The sequence below is a fragment of the Cervus canadensis genome, chromosome 12 (genome assembly GCF_019320065.1).
Source record: "Cervus canadensis isolate Bull #8, Minnesota chromosome 12, ASM1932006v1, whole genome shotgun sequence".
Lineage (NCBI taxonomy): Eukaryota > Metazoa > Chordata > Mammalia > Artiodactyla > Cervidae > Cervus > Cervus canadensis.
Genome location: NC_057397.1, coordinates 41,724,539 through 41,741,366, shown reverse-complemented (window position 1 = coordinate 41,741,366; position 16,828 = coordinate 41,724,539). Strand labels below are relative to the sequence as shown.

General features: G+C 43.5%; 1 long non-coding RNA gene and 1 pseudogene across 3 annotated transcripts in view; one reads left to right on the top strand and one right to left on the bottom strand.

The window, feature by feature from the left end:
* LOC122451394 overlaps window positions 1-8,113 on the bottom strand; it is a 98,489-nt gene extending 90,376 nt beyond the window's left edge. For all 3 annotated transcript variants that reach the window (XR_006272403.1, XR_006272402.1, XR_006272404.1), the window contains exon 1: window positions 7,918-8,113. This is a non-coding gene — a long non-coding RNA (uncharacterized LOC122451394). The remainder of the gene's footprint in view (window positions 1-7,917) is intronic.
* A 6,824-nt stretch (window positions 8,114-14,937) lies between these two features.
* Window positions 14,938-16,560, top strand: LOC122450941 (annotated as a pseudogene).
* Window positions 16,561-16,828: the final 268 nt, after the last annotated feature.

Sequence of the window (16,828 nt, the reverse complement as noted above, 5' to 3'; positions counted from 1 at the left end):
GATTCCACACATAAGTGAGATCACACAGTACTGATCTTTGTCTGGCTTATCTCATGTTAGTGTAATGCCCACCAGCTTCATCCGTGTTGTCACAAATGGTAGAATCTCCTTCTTTCCTGTGGCTAAATGATATCCCCCTGTATACACCTACCATGCCTTTATCCATTCGTCCATCCATGGACCCTTAGGCTGTTTCCATATCTTGGCTGTCATGAAGAAAGCTGCAATGAACTTGGGATTGCAGATATTGCTCCAGAATACTGACTTTATTTACTTTCAGATACATTTTCAGATGTGGGACTGCTGAATCATATGGTAGTTCTAGTTTTCATTTTTTGAGATGTGAGGTGATATCTCATTATGGTTTTGACTTACATTTCCCTGATGATTAGTGATGTTTATACCTTTTCTTATACCTGTTAGCCATTTGTCTGTCTTCATTTGAAAAATGTTTCTTCAGGTCCTTTGCCCATTTGAAAATTAGATAATTTGGTTTTTTGCCTCATGTGTATTTTTAAAGCCTTAAACAAGATTTTAAGTGATTTCCCACTTAGCAATTTTGTAAATGAGAACTAGACATTTTTATGACATCAGTCCTAAACCCACTGTACACATGAAACCGTCAGAGAATAATTGGCTTTGCTTTCCTTCTAGACATACAGAAGATGCAGTTCTGTCCTTCTTATGGCCCAAGCAGATAAATGCCTAAAATATATGTCACCCAAGTATCACTGACGGAGAAGGCAATGGCACCCCACTCCAGTACTCTTGCCTGGAAAATCCCATGGACGGAGGAGCCTGGTAGGCTGCAGTCCATGGGGTTGCAAAGAGTCAGACATGACTGAGCGACTTCACTTTCACTTTTCACTTTTATGCATTGGAGAAGGAAATGGCAACCCACTCCAGTGTTCTTGCCTGGAGAATCCCAGGGACGGGGTCGCACAGAGTCGGATATGACGGAAGTGACTTAGCAAAAGTATCACTGAAGTGATGGCAGGAAGAAGCAGAATGGTGGAGTAATGAAGAAGCTGGGATCTACCATAAAAAAGAATGAAATAATGCCATTTGCAGAAACATGGGTGGAACTAGAGATTATCATGCTAATTGAAATAAATTAGTCAGAGAAAGAGGGATACACATCACTTTATGTGGAATCTAAAAAATGATACAAATGAACTTATTTACAAAACAGAAACAGACTTCTGGTTACTAAAGAGGGGAGGGGAAACATGAATTAGGAGGATGGGATTAACAGCTACATATGAGTATATATAAAATAAATAACCAACAAGGACTTACTGCATAGCACAGGGAGCTATACTTAATACCTTGTAATAACCTATAGTGGAAAAGAATCTGAAAAAGAGTATATATATATATGTATCTGAATTACCTTACTGTATGCCAGAGACTAGCACAACACTGTAAATCAAGTAGACTTCAATCTTTTAAAAAATGGAACAATAAAAAACAAAGTGGGCTCTAGAGTCACACTTTGGGGTTTGAATCCTGGTTCCACAAACTTAGTTTTCTCCTCTGTAAAATGGGGAAGCATAGAAATTACCTCATAGGGCTGTTATGAGGATTTAGTTAGATAATCTGTATAAAGCCCCAAGCATAGTTTCTGGCAGATATGTGCTCAGTAAGTGCAAACTATGATAATGCGGGGGAGGATAATTAGCGAGAAGCTGATAGAGAGAAAGATAGAAAAATGTGAGAGTTTAAATACAACCTTCCATCTAGTAAAATGTGAAGATCTTGAGAGAAGGGCTATATTGACATGTATTTGTGTCCCAGCAACTAACAGAGTACTTGAAATATATGGAATGTAATATTTACTTATTGATATTAGTTATACAATTACTGACTAAGTGTCTGCCATGAGACTACCCCTGACTGTGCTAGATGCTAAGGACATACACCTGAATCATTGTTGGGATTCAGTGGAGGAATACGTTGCTCACACAAAGCCAGAATATTCTTACAGGGGCAGAAAGAAGAAATTAAGTTTTTTGGCCAGTCATATATGAATACATCCAATACTTATTCCTGCAATGCCCATTCTTTGTAGTTTTGGCTCAGCTAAGGGAACATACAGGGCCCAAGAAGCTTCACCTGGTGCTGGCTGTACTAGGGATCCCAGACCGGAAGCAGTATCCCAGTCGCGATGCTCCCAGTTGACCAGAGGCTAATTGTAAGGGTGTATGTCACAAGTCAGAGATGGGAGCCTGGAAGCATGCAGGTGGGGGAGCAGCCCCATGCTTCAGTCCTTGAGCCATAGCCTCCTGGTCCCGATGAGGAGAAGCCCAAAGCTGTGCCTGCTCACCAGGCAGTTATATTCATTCACGGACATCCTAGTCCACATGCAGCTTACCAACCATGGGCCATTCTTCCCAGAAGCAGTGTTGCCTGGTAACACAGCTAGCATCCATTTCGGTCAGACTGCCAGGCAAGCAGAGCTAGAAAAGTAACCTAAGGCCATTTTGTTTTTTTCTCATAAAGAAGAACATGCTTTGTTCATCTTTTACTCACGCATTGCCATTCTTGGCCCGCTTGAACTCCCCAAATCTTATCAGAAACCATCAATGAAAAGTCTCTGATGTGCCCTAAACTCAGTATGTATAAGACCCTGCCCACATAATTCTATCCTTTCTCCCTCCCTGGACACCTATGTTCCCTGGTTTGTTTGGGTTTGGGGGTTTGTGTTTGTTTGTTTGCTTTGGTGGTATCTAGTGGCTTGCATGCAGGATATTAGTTCCCTAACCAGGGATCGAACCCAGGTCCATGGCAGTGAAAGTGCCAGGTCCTAACTACTAGGGAATTCTCTATGTTACCTGTATTGATTAACACAATCATCATCCATCCAATCATCCACTGCATGGCATTCTTCCAGGATTTTCATCCAAATTCTGGAGCATGATAATTAAAGCTCTTCTGAACGTAGACATGGTCTGCCTCTAGCCTCTTCCACTCACCCGATCCTCTAGACACAGACTGTTTGTCATTTTCAACGGTGTCATCATTAGAAAGTGTCTGCAAATCTAGAAGATCTTTCCACTAACTGTAATTGGTCAACCAAGACCTTCAAACCCTTGGAAAACCAACTCAAACATCACCTCTTCGAAACCACAGTGTCATCCCCAGTGTGAACTCATCACTTCTTTTTGTCTCTTCCTGAAGCACATTTGCAGCCTCCCTTGAAGTACTGTCCATACAGCTGTGGTCCCCATCACCCTCAGATCTGCTAAGGAAAGAAACTGAGCCTTATCTATACTGTCTTCCCCAGAGCCAGGCATCCGTGACGCATCTCTGCACACAGAGGTCCTTCAATGTCTGCTGGCTTGAATGCAAATGATAGAACCAAAACTGTGCCTTAAGAAACTTGTCTAAAGACAAACAAGGGAAAAAAGGCCCAGAAGCAAGAAAGTGGGAGCAGGTTTGGGAAACAGTCCATTTTGTTGACACATGAGTTCTTGGAGGAAAATAGACATGTAAAATTCACCATGATCTTGCCCCAAATTAAGAGACTTTGCCTTTATTTAGCAGGAAGTGGTTGTGGTTCACCATTTATATTTTAATTTCCAAAGTGGTATCAGAATACTTTTATTTATTTTTCCTCTGTTTTATAGAGATATAATTGGCATACAGCACTGTATGAGTTTAAGGTATACTGTGTAGAGATTTGACTTATGGACATCATGGAATGATCACCACAATAAGTTAGAGAACATCCATCAACTCATATAGATACAAAAGTAAAGAAATAGAAAAAATATTTTTGCTTGCTATGAGAGCTCTTAGGATTTACACTGTTAACAGCTTCCACTTATAATATAGCACTGTTAATTGTATTTATCATGTTGTACGTTACATCCCTAGTATTTACTTATTTAACACTGGAAGTTTGTACCTTTTGACTGCCTTCATCCATCCAAATCCCTTTCTCCCCATCCCCACCTCTGGTAACCACAAACCCAATCTCTTTTTCTAAGTTTGTTTATCAAGTATAATTGGCCCACAATACTATATTAGTTCTTGTCAGACAATGTAGTGATTTAACATTTCTGTACATTTCAAAATGATCAGCTCAAGTCTAATTACGATCTGTCACCCTACAGAGACACTACAGAGTTATTGACTGTATTCCCCACACTGTACATTTCATACCCATGGCTCATTCATTTCACAACTGGAGTCCTGTACCTCTAAGTCTCCCTCACCTATGTCTTCCCTCCCCTCACTCATCTCCCCTTTGGCAACCACCTGCTTGTTCTCTGTATCTATAACACCTCTTCTGTTTTGTTACACTTGTTCCTCTGTTTTGTATTTTAGATTCCACCCACAAGTGAAATCATATAGTGTCTTTCTCGGTCTGACATGCCACTTAGCATAACACCCTCTAGTTCTTTATGCAAGGACTTGGGGAAAAAATTGAGAGGTTACACAACAATCAAGTCTCTAGATATGATTATTTCTAAATGATCTGATTCACAGATCCTTTGGGAACAGAAAGTTTTCTCAAATCAAGGCTATAAAAGCTAAGCAAAGGATAAAATGTAAAAACTACTAAGATTTTGGCATGCGATTTCAGCTGTCCTAACACACAACCTTTAAGATGAAGGACCACCGTCAGTGCTCTATAGCATGGGAATATTAGACCCACATGAACGCCATCTTTGGGGTCTGAGGATCCCTTTATACCCTGTTAGCACAGGGCATCCAGTCGTAATAATGAGATTATGAACACCTGCCAATTCAAAGGCACAGCTCACTCTTGAGTGGCAAATGAAAAGAGCTGGGGCAACCCGCAGACCAAAATAATGCAAGGCTTTTGCAGTCAATTTCAAGCATAAGAAGCTGAGTAAAGTACTAGACAAGATGATCCACTGTACCCTTTCCAGTTTTTGCTTTTTGGAAATGAACAAAACAAACTCCTTAATATGATTATAAACCTTCCTCCTTCTTTCTCACCAGGAGCAGACTAACACTCCAGCCTAACAATCCCAGAATAGTTATTTTCGTTTTTCTAATTTTTTTTATTGAAGTATAGTTGATTTACAAAGTTTCAGGTATACAGCAAAGTGATTCAGAATATATATATTAATAAGAGAAAATATATAAACATTGCTTTTCAGGTTGTTTTCTACTACAGGTTATGATAGGATATTGGATAGAGTTCTGTGTGCTATACAGTAGGCTTTTGTTGTTTGTCTATTTTATATATTGTAGTATCTATCTTTGATCCCATCCTCTTAATTTGTCCCTCCTCCTCCCCTTTTCCCTCTGGTAACCCTAAGTTTGTTTTTCCAAGTTTGTGAGTCTGTTTCTGTCTTGTAAATAAGTTCATTTGCATCATTTTTTGAGATTCCACGTATAAGTGATATCACATGATATTTATCTTTCTCTGACTTACCTCACCTAACAAGATCATCTCTAGCTCCCTTCATGTTGCAACAAATGTCATTATTTCACTCTTTTATGCCTGAGTAATTCCATTGTACACACACACACACACATATATATAGGCTTCCCAGGTGGTGCTAGTGGTAAAGAACCTGCCTGCCAATACAGGAGATGTGAGAGATATGGGTTTGATTCCTGGGTGGGTAAGACTCCCCTGGAGGAGAGCATGGCCACCCACTCCAGTATTCTTGCCTGGAGAATCCCATGGAGAGAGGAACCTGGCAGGGTACAGTCCACAGGGTCGCAAAAAGTCAGACAAAACTGAAGCAACTTACCGTGCATGCACGCGTACACACACACACACACACACACACACGCACACACATACACACACACATACATGACATCTTCTTTATCCTCAGAATGGTTATTAAACACCTAGACTAATGACAGTAGTCCCTCTGACATTATGAGGCAAAAAAGGAAAAGGGAAAAAATGAAGTTCCTGCCATTGAGAAGTATGTCTCACTAGAGAAATAAAATTGAAAAGCTAAGCCATAAGATATAGAGGCCTTCCAAGATGCATTGTGGAACAGAAAAAACGAAGTATAGACTAATGTCTATATAATATAATTTGCACCTATTTGTATAACATACACATATAATGATATAAGCATCTTTCTGTAAGAATCATTTCCTGCATGATATTGCTGGTGGTTACCTCTGGACAGTGGGTCTGGTTTGGGAGTTCAGAAAGGCAGTTTTAATCATGCTCCATCTTACATTGCTTGTTTACCATGTGCATGAGTTTCTTCAATTTTTAAAATTGTAATAAGGTAAGCAGAACCACAAGACAGGATACAATTGCACAGCAAGTGAATAAAAGAAAAACAATCTTTATTGACTAACACCCATGAGCCAGGCACACCTCTCTGCCTCTTCCCAGTCACTACAGCCCCACGGGTGCGGCTAGGACATTTCTGGCCCCTGGGAAGCAGCTTGCAACCTCTCCTTGGGCTATTCTGCCACCTCAGTCAAACCCACAGTTGGCTCCTGCTCCGAGCTTTTTCTAGCATATGGAATGCAGCCAAATTTGGATGGTTTCCCAGGGAGGGTAAATAGTGTGTTGGAGATTGAATTAAAACAACCAAACTCCTTTTTAGCAAGCCAATGGGATCAATCCAGCCCTTGTAAAGTACCACCTAAATTGTTTTTAGTTCCTTTGATGGCTTTTTCATCTTGAAAACTACAAAACAAACACACCCTCTTCAACTCAGGATACGCTGCTTTAAGGACTATTTACCCCATGTTCAAACCAAGCACAGCACAGCTTCTTTACTTTAGTTGTGCTGGTGAAAGCAGGATAAGTACTTTCTACTACTATCATTGTTTAAAAAACAAATTAAACTTCTATGATAGCTACACACCGTGAATCCATATATCAAACCCTTATCAAATGCTGCCCTCTAGTGGAACACTAGTAAAACCTTCTGCTAAAAATAGATGTTTAATTAAGGCTCAGATGTGTTTTTTAAAGGAGAGAACAGAGTTGATATCTGTCTTTTGAATTTAAATATCCACCATCCAACAACAATGACCTCTATCTGATATTGTCATCATTTCCTGAAATATTTTAAATATTTGCCTTGCTGAGAATTGTTTACCTTAACACATAAATATAGTTTTACTTTCTAAAGCAGACCTGAGTTGACTTCACAAACACTCCAAAAAAAGTTTAAATGCATACTATTTCATAACAAGGTGCTTCTAGAACTGTGTTGTTGCTGCTGTCGAGTTGCTCAGTCGTGTCCGACTGCGACCCCATGGACTGCACCTTGCCAGGCCTCCCTGTCCTTCACTATGTCCTGGAGTTTGCTCAGACTTATATCCATTGTGTCAACGATGCCATGTGTATGCACAATATTTTAAAAATCACATCCCAGCAACCCTGTTCTGAGTCTGAATACTGTTAAAACAGAAAAAAAGAGCAACTTTTACAATGTAAGGGCATTTGAGCAAAAAAGCAGTTGGGGAACCTGGATTTGGTGTCCTTGCTCTAGACATATTGGCAGCTACTTGGAAACTTCTCTCTAGCCTCTCTGCCTCATTGCCTGGAAGTCATTCATCACTTAGTTTAATAAAACTCGGGACCCAAACACACACATGCTGCCAAGTTTTCTAAGCTTTAAAAATTATTCTTTTCCAGCCAGGTCAGACTTTGTATTTACAGAATACTTTCCCCTCCCTAAGAAGCCCAGAATGATTTGTCCAGATCTCCACAGAGTGATTCTTAATCCAATTACGTCCAAGCAAAGGATGGGGGTAGAGAGACGACAGGGACCAGAGCATCCTTTCAGCGCCTGGGGGCAGAATCTCTGCATCTGATGACAACTCCCCTTCCCGGGCCTCATCTATCACACGGCTTTTACATCTATCCATCCAAAGACAGAAAGAAAAATACATTTTAAATCTCCAAGAGCCTGTGTTTTTCACAGCAGGCCCTACTCCACCTACCTTTCTAAGCTGCGGTGTCTGGTTCCCTGCTGCCCGGAGCAGCTCAGAGCAACGACGGCCAACACGACTGTCACTCGGCGGCCTGGCCAGGGGAGAATGAGGCCCCCGCACACCCCATCCCTGGGGACGAGGACGGTGAACCCGCCCTCTGGGTCCTGTTCCGAGACGCGGTCAGGGTTAGAACACAGCAGAGCTCAGCCAGTTCCTGAAGGTCACCTTTACAGCCTGACACTCAGCTCAGCCACTGGCTTCACAGTCCAAATTCAGCCTTCCTTACTCTCTCTCAGCTAACCATCTCCTGTCCTCCTTACGGTCCATGTTTAAAAACAGAAGTCCATACCTCAGTGAAATATTTTTTTGTTGGGAAAAGTTTGATTTTAACACCCAAGAGGAGAAATAGACATAACTTGGAAAGAATGAAAATTTCCACAGAAGAGGTAAGTCAAGGGACCGTCCTCAGGCCAACACCCACCCTGCTCAATTTTAACTCTCCCTCAGGTTCACAGATAAATGCCTGTTATTATCACCTCTATTATGAAACTCTGTCTCCACTTACAATTATCACCCCCTTTCATCTTCCCTGAGGTTTCTTCCTTTGATCCAGAGTTGTGTGTGGCTTCTCCCGCTGTGGAGACTCCCAGCTGGTATTTCTGCCACACTTTCAGCTTTTCCAAATACTTTCCTTCTTCCTTCCCCTGCTCTCTTTTCATTACTGGCAGAAACACATCCAGGGTGGAAAGGCTGCATTTGAGCCAAGTTTAATTTTTCAGACACTAACATTTGTGATAAGATAGCATGGCCTTTTAAAAAAATTAATGGATAAAGAAATACCCTGTGTAGGTTTGGCTTAACCAAAAAGAGGAGAAGAAGCAGAGAGGGAGAGAGGCAGGGCGGGGAGAGAAAACTGTCTCCATCTCTCGTCAGGAAAGACACAAAGAAATAAAAACAGAAGGCCCAGCTCCCTTCCTACATAATTTGCAGAATGGCGACACAATTTTCAGGACCTAATACAAAATAAAAGTGAGGAACACTTCCTTCAAATGTTATTAAGACTTTCAAGTGACGATACCAAAGTATTAAACAGTGAGTCCCCTATATACCAACAAGTTCCGTTCTGAGAGTGTGTTCATGGGTCCAATTTGTTCGTATGTCCAACAAAGTTAACCTGGATATCCAGTTAACACAATAGTACTGCGTATAATTTATAGTACCGTTTATAATTCTTATAATTCTGTTTATAGTATGTTTACAATTCTTTTCACACAAATTATACACAAAAACATACAAATACAAAAAAAAATAAAGATAGCATTTTAAAGCTTCCATCACAGTACCTTGAAAAGTTCCCTAGTTCAATACAGCAGCTGGCCTACAGGGCTGCCATCGAGTGAACAAGCAAGAAGAGTTACTGACTGGAGGAGAAAGTGGAGATGGGAGATGGTAGAGCTGCAGGATCGTCAGCAATATGAGGTGGAGGGCAAGCTGCAATTTCACTAACACCCGACTTTGGTGGAACACACATTCCCACCTCTGAAAGTATGCAACTTGAAGGTTGGTATGTAGGGGACTTAGTCTACCAAGCCTGGGCCCTTCTGAGGGTGCGGCCCTGGGTGACTACACTACACCATTCGCGCACTGCTGAAGCTAAATAAGCCACCATAAATCAAACCAGCAGTCTTGCTGTACTAACTATATTGGGGAATTTTCCCAAAAATGGTCAGCCCCTGCTAGGGTGATCAACTTGGCCTGGTTTGTCCTAGACCATCAGAGGTTTAGCACTGAAAACCCCACATCCCAGGCATTTCCCAAGACCCAGGCAAATTGGGACAGTGGGTCACCACCCTCTTCTCTGAGGACCCAATCTAGTGACAGACCTGTCCTCTGGATGTCTCCTGGTCTTAATTTCTTGCTCTCAGAACCAGTGGCAATCTGAAGCCAGTCTCCATCTCTGTGGAGGTGTGTGAAGCTATTCCAAGTGTCCCTAGATTTATTACCTGACTTCTCATGTCCCCAGAGAGAAGCCTAGCAAATTAATGATTCTAACTGCTCGTGTGTGTCACAAGTAAGCTGGAATGTGCTTCCATGTAGCAGAACCTGTTGGAATTTCTTGTAACTCTAGAAAGAAAATTGCATTTCAGGATTTGGCAGCTGTACACTTGTAGTCTTTCTTTTTCTTTTTTTTTTTTAAAGATGTGAGACTCCAACAATGTGCAAAGTGTTATTTCTATTAAGACAATCACACATTATATAATGCCTGGCCACGAAACAGAATATTGTTTTAATTCATTAGAAGTAACAAAAAATATATCCATGTAAAAACTAATGAGGACTTCCCTGGTGGTTCAGTAGGTAAGAATTTGCCAAATGCAGGGGACACAGGTTCAATTCCTGGTCCAGGTAGATCCCATATACCATGTAGCAATGAAGCCCCTGGGCCACACCCACTGAACCTGTACTCTAGAGCCCACGGCTGCAACTACTAAAGCCTGCATGCCTAGAGCCTGTGCTCCTCAACAAGAGCAGCCACTGCAATGAGAAGCCCATGTATCTCAACAAGGAATAACCCTTGCTCACCACAACTAGAGAAAGCAACAAAGAGTCAGTGCAGCCTAAATAATTAATTAAATAATTAACTGAAAAAGTAATGAGCTGTCATTTTGTGTCATTTTTCCCCCAAGGGTATAATCTTAACTACAAATTGAATTTCACCTGCTTATTTACTGTTAAATCTGATCTGAACATTCACTAAGCACTTTTCTGGGTCTGGAGATATCTTGGTGAATTTAGTACCATATCTTCCGTGGAACTGCTTAAGGTTTAACATTTAGATGTTCTTAGCAATATGCTAAAGCAAAAAAACTAGTTAATTAGCTCGTTAAACAGATATCAACCCTGCTTGTGTCTTCCTATCATTTCCTGGTGCATATTACACTCCCCTGGGATATTGGATATGCCAAAAGTATTTCAAAATTTCTCATTCAGCTAATGTCCCTTGCCTCAGTTAATGCCCTTGTATATTCTTCACTGAGAAAACAAAAGACCCTAGACAGAAGCTCCTACAGCCTCCTCAAAGCAAATGGACCAGTCTGCCTTTACCTGCTCCCTGTCTTGCTGGTCTTCTTGGAAGCCACAAGACAGTGCTCTGGTCCTGCCAGCATCCAACCCTCCATGATATTCTGCAGTCCACCCCTTTTGTCCCCTCAAAGACTTGCTTTCCATCCGCAAACAACTTTTAAATATTCTTTCTCTTTTATAAATCATCTTCCAACTGAAAGATGATATGCTAGGATGATGGTTCTCAAAGTATGGTCCCTGGACCATCAATATCAGTATCACCTGGGATTTGTTAGAAACACAAATACTTGGAAGGGGGGGGGGCGGTGAGAGAGCTGGACTGGGAGTTTGGGATTAGCAGATGCAAACTATTATATACAAAGTGGATAAACAACAAGGTCCTACAGTATAGCACAGGGAATTATTTTCAATTGTTGTTGTTCAGTCACTAAGTCATCTCCAACTCTTTGTGACCCCATGGACTGCAGCACGCCAAGGTTCCCTGTCCTTCCCTGTCTCCTGGAGTTTGCTCAAACTCACGTCCATTGAGTCAGTGATGCCATCCAGTCATCTTATCCTCTGTCATCCCCTTCTCCTCCTGCCCTCAATCTTTCCCAGCATCAGGGTCTTTTCCAATGAATCAGCTCTTCAATATCCTGTGATAAATCATAGTGGAAAAGAATATGAAAAAGAATATGTGTGTGTATATATGCATTTATATATGACTCACTTCACTGTACAGCAGAAATTAATACAACATTGTAAATCAGCTATGCTTCAATAAAATATATTTAAAAAATAATACTTGGGTCATATTCCAGACATCCTGAATCAGAAACTCTGGTGCTGAAGCCCAGTAATCTGTGCTTTAACAAGCCCTCCAGGTGGTCCTGCTACACACTAAAGCTTGAGACCCACTGATCTGTGGATGACACCCCTCAGCTTCCCTCCGCACCACCTCACACCTGTGTCCAAAGAGAAGGTGGCTAGATCACCAGGAGAGAGCTCTTCAAAGTAGACTGGTGACTGCTGTCCTTGACCCTCTCCTGATCCTATTTTTAGTAATGACGGTGGAAGCACAGATGGCACGCCCATCTCATTAACCGATGATAGAGAGCTGGATGGCATAGAGATGTTGAATGATGACATTAGTACCCAAAGACACAAAGTGATGGTCCAAATATCTCAAGGTGAAACTTAATAGGGTATATTAGTTAGGATTAGATTCAGCTTTGAGTGACAGAAAACCCAAAATAGCATTGGCTTAATAAGAGAGAAATTTGATATTTCTCATTCACACAGATGAACTCTGGAAGTGTCAGGCCAGAGTCAATGGGGTGGCTCCACCCCCTGGAATTCCCAGGACTCAAGCTCCCCGTCTGTCCCATTCCTAAGATACAGCCTCATCGTCAAGTCAAAGATAGAAACATTTATGTTTCAGATAGCAAAATGGAGAAAGGATGGAGAAAATGGTCTATTCTTGCTTTAAGGATTCTGGATAAAATCACATTATCCTGCTGCATCCTACTGGCCAAAACTTAGTATGGCCATAGCTATAATGGAGGCTAAGAATTGTAGTCTTTATTTCTCTGGGAAGTTCAGCTAGAAAACTTTGCTGTGGAAGAAAGGGAAAATAAATAATAGGACACAGTGAGTAGTCTCTACTGACCAAAGCAAAAACAAAGACCTAAAGAAGGTCCAAAATGCGAATGTCAGACTTCCCTGGTAGTCCAGAGGTTAAGAATTCACCTGTCAATGCAGGAGACGTGGGTTTGATCCTTGGTCCAGGAAGATCTCACATTCCCCAGAGCAGCTAAGTCCATGAGCTGCAACTACTGTAAGCCCAAGCACCTAGAGCCCAGGGTTCTACAACAAGAGAAGTCACTGCAATGAGAAGCCCAAGCACCAAAACTAGAGAATAGCCCCCTCTCACCGCAAGTAGAGAAAGCCTGCAAGCACAGCAACAATGACCATCACAGCCGAAAAATAAAATGTGAAGGTACCTTGAAGATTGTTGGCAGAGGAGGGGGAGCAGGGAGTGACAGCCCTCTGCTGTCTCTCTATGTGCTGTGCCTAATTGTTCAGTCATGTCTGACTCTTTGCTACCCCATGGACTGTAACCCATCAGGCTCCTCTGTCCATGTGGATTTTGGCTTAAGTAAACAGAGAGTGGTGGTGGTGATGGTTTTGTCGCTAAGTTATGTCCAACACTTGCCACCCTATGGACTGAAATATATCAGGCTCCTCTGTCCATGGGATTTCCCAGGTAAGAGTACTGAAGTGGGTGGCTATTTCCTTCTCCAGGGGATCTTCCCAACCCAGGGATCTAACCTGCTTCTCCTTCATTGGCAGGCAGGTTCTTTACCAACTGAGCCACCAGGGAAGCATGAGAAATAAAACTGAAATTCTCAGACACCGTGCTAACTTCAGGGGTGTCATCAAGATGTGGCCCTTCTCCATATCTTGGCTCTATAGTCCTCCATGGTGGGTTAATTTCTATGCTTCACATGGTGGCAAGATGTTTGCCCACAGACCCAGGCCCCTCCTCTGAACCTGCTGGTGGGCCAGGAGCAGTGCACATTCACTCTGCTCCATCATGTCTCCACCAGTTTTTCAAGTCAGCCTCCTCTAGCAAAGTGGTTCTCAATCCTGACTACTCATTGAAATCCCTCCAGGAGTTTTTTTAAATCCCCGATACCCAGGCCTTTCTTTCTAAATCTGACTTTATTGGTCGGGGTGGGACTCTGGCATTTTAGCAATTTCCCCAGGTGATTCTGTTGTTTATCCAGAGTGAAGAACCCTTGATCTAGCATACCATGGAAAAGTGGAAGCTTTGCCTCTTGAATGTCTCTGGAGTCAGGTCCCCAGACGCTGTGTGTGGGTGTCATGTGTCTCCTCCATTGAGTCCTTACTGAATGGCTGGGGACCCCCTGAACCTCCATATTTGAGTTCCCTTCATAGAGTTCCGTGTCTCTCTGTGGGGCTAGACGGAGGGACCCCTAGACTGCCCTGCCTTTCTATCTCCCCAAGGTCTCTGCATATGGCTGTCAAGGTTGATTTTCTTTTACTAAAGGACTGGGGTGATTTTAAAAGGAAAACACCAATAGGAAGGAAAAAAAAAAAATTAAAGGTTTGGAGAGCCATCTGCTCATAGACTATAATTGAAATCTAAGACCAAGACCCGAAGAATGTCAACAATTAAAAGCTCCATAGCAAGGATTAGTTGATCAAAGAAGCTGCGAAGGATTATCCAGAGCAGGTCACAGGAAATCCACAAGAGCATGGACTCTGGAAGCCAAGAGAACAAAGGCTGAAAGCACCAGGAACGAGCTCACCCACTTTAGTCTTTTATCTACTGACCTCACCTGGTGTCATCTATGCTGGTGACTTCTTTCAGTGAAATGTGAATATTCAAAGTGATGGCAACAATGCTCCAAATTTCACTGGAAGCTCAAGTTACTTCCCTTGGATATGTTTTCCATAGATACTCAGATTTCTCTACCGGAAGAAAAAAAAAAAAAAAAGCTCATATAGTACAGGGAACTCTGCTCAATATTTTGTAATAAACTGAAAGGGGAGAGAACGTGAAAAAGAATAAATATATGTATTTGTGTAACTGAATCACTTTGCTGTACACCTAAAACTAACACTTTTTCATTGTTAATCAACTACACTCCAATGTAAAATGAAAACGTTTTTAAAGAAATAAGATGAAATGTAAGGACTTACCTGGTGGTCCAGTGCCTAAGACGCTGTACTCCCAATGCAGAGGACCCCAGTTTGATCCTTGGTTTTGAAATCTTTCAGTTCACACACTCAACTAAAGATCCTACATGCTGCAATGAAAGATCCTACATCCGCAACTAAAACCTAGAGCAGCCAAATAAATAAATAAATACTTTAAAAAAAAAAAAAAGGCACAAGCCCGGGCCAACCACTGGCAACCGCTGCCCAAGAAACAGTTCAATGACCACCAAGGAGATGAAGGCGGCCAAGAGTAGGGCGCAGTTGGTGCCGCAGCCCCTCAAGGGAGTGGACCTCAGCCCCAAGCAGGATGAGGGTGTGCTTAAGTTCATCAAGCGAGAAGGCCCTGGCACAGAGATGCCCGTGATCGGGGACTGAGTCTCTGTCCACTACAGGGGCTGGCTGCTTGATGGTACCAAGTTCCACTCCAGCCTGGACCGCAAGGACAGGTTCTCCTTTGACCTGAGGAGAGGGAAGGTCATCAAGGCTTGGGAGGTTGCTGTAGCGACCATGAAGGCAGGCGAAGTGTCCCGCATCACCTGCAAGTCAGAGCATGCCTAGGGCTCAGCAGGCTGCCCTCCCAAGTTCGCTCCCAATGCCACACTTGTGTTTGAGGTGGAGTTGCTGGAGTTCAAGAAAGAGGACCACAGGGGATCATCAGGAGAATACAGAGGTGATGAGGAGGGCTACGCCAAGTCCAATGACAGCGCCACCCTGGAGGCTGCACTGGAAGGATACTTCGAGGACCAGATCTTTGACCCACGGGAGCTCAGCTTTGAAGTTGGTGAGGGAGAGAGCATGCATCTTGCCCTGTGGGCTGGAGAAAGCCATTCAGTGTGTGGATAAAAGAGAACATTCCATTGTGTATCTTAATACCTGTGTGCTTTCAGCAATGCTGGGAAGGAGAAGTTCCGGATCCCACCAAATGCTGAGCTGATGTATGAAATACAGCACAAGAATTTTTGAGAGGGCTGAATCCTGGGAGATGAGTTCCGAGACGCTGGAGCAGAGGACCGTAGTGAAGGAGCGAGGTACTGTGAACTTCAAGGAAGGCCAAGTCCAAGCAAGCTGTGCTGCAGTATAAGAAGACTGTGTCCTGGGGCTTCCCTGGTGGTCATGGTTGAGAACCTGCCTTGCAGCGCAGGGGATACTGGTTCAATCCCTGGTCCAGGAAGATCCCATATACCATGGGGCAGCCGAGCCTGTGCGCCCCAACTGCCAAAGCCCGAGCACCCTGGAGCCCGTGCTCTGACACAAGGAGAGGCCACGGCAGTGAGAAGTCTGTGCCCCCCAACTAGAGAGTGGCCCCCACTCCCTGCAACTAGAGAAAGCCTGCACACAGCAGGGAAGACCCAGCACAGCCATAAATAAATAACTAATTTTTTTTTAAAAAGATTGTGTCCTGGCTGGAATAAAAGTGGAGCTTCTCTGAGGAGGACGCACAAGAAGGTGCAGGCCCTTCAGCTGGCCTCCCACCTCAACCTGGCCATGTGTCATCTGAAGCTGCAAGTCTTCTCAGCTGCCAGTGAAAACAGTAACAAGGCCCAGGAAGCGGACAGCAATGATGAGAAGGGCCTCGTCCATGAGGGAGAGGCCCACCTGGCGGTGAACGCCCGGGCTGACTTGCAGAAGGGCCTGCAGCTCTACCCAGCAACAAGGCGGCCAAGGTTCAGCTGGCCATGTGCCCGCAGCAGATCCACAAGCAGCTGGAGGGGAGAAGCTCTGTGCCAACATGTCTGAGAGGCTGGCTGAGGAGGTGAGCAAAAGGCCCAGGCCGCAGTGGCTGCAGGATAACAGCTGGCTGACATGGAGATGAGAGAGCAGAAGAATGACGGGGGGCGGTGAGGGGGTGGGAGTGGGGCAGCCTCAGCCTCGCCCCAACCCTGTCCCCACGACTGCCTGTCCCCCTGACCCCTAGCCCCCACCCTATTCCACCCTGGGGTGTGTGTGTGTGTGTGTGTGTGTGTGTGTGTGAGAGAGAGTCTCTCAGTTGTGTCTGACTTCAACCCCGTGAACTGTAGCTCACCAGGCTCCTCTGTCCATGGAATTCTCCAGGCAAGATTATGGAGTGGGTCAGGGGATCGTCCCAACTCAGGGATCGAACTGGGGTCTC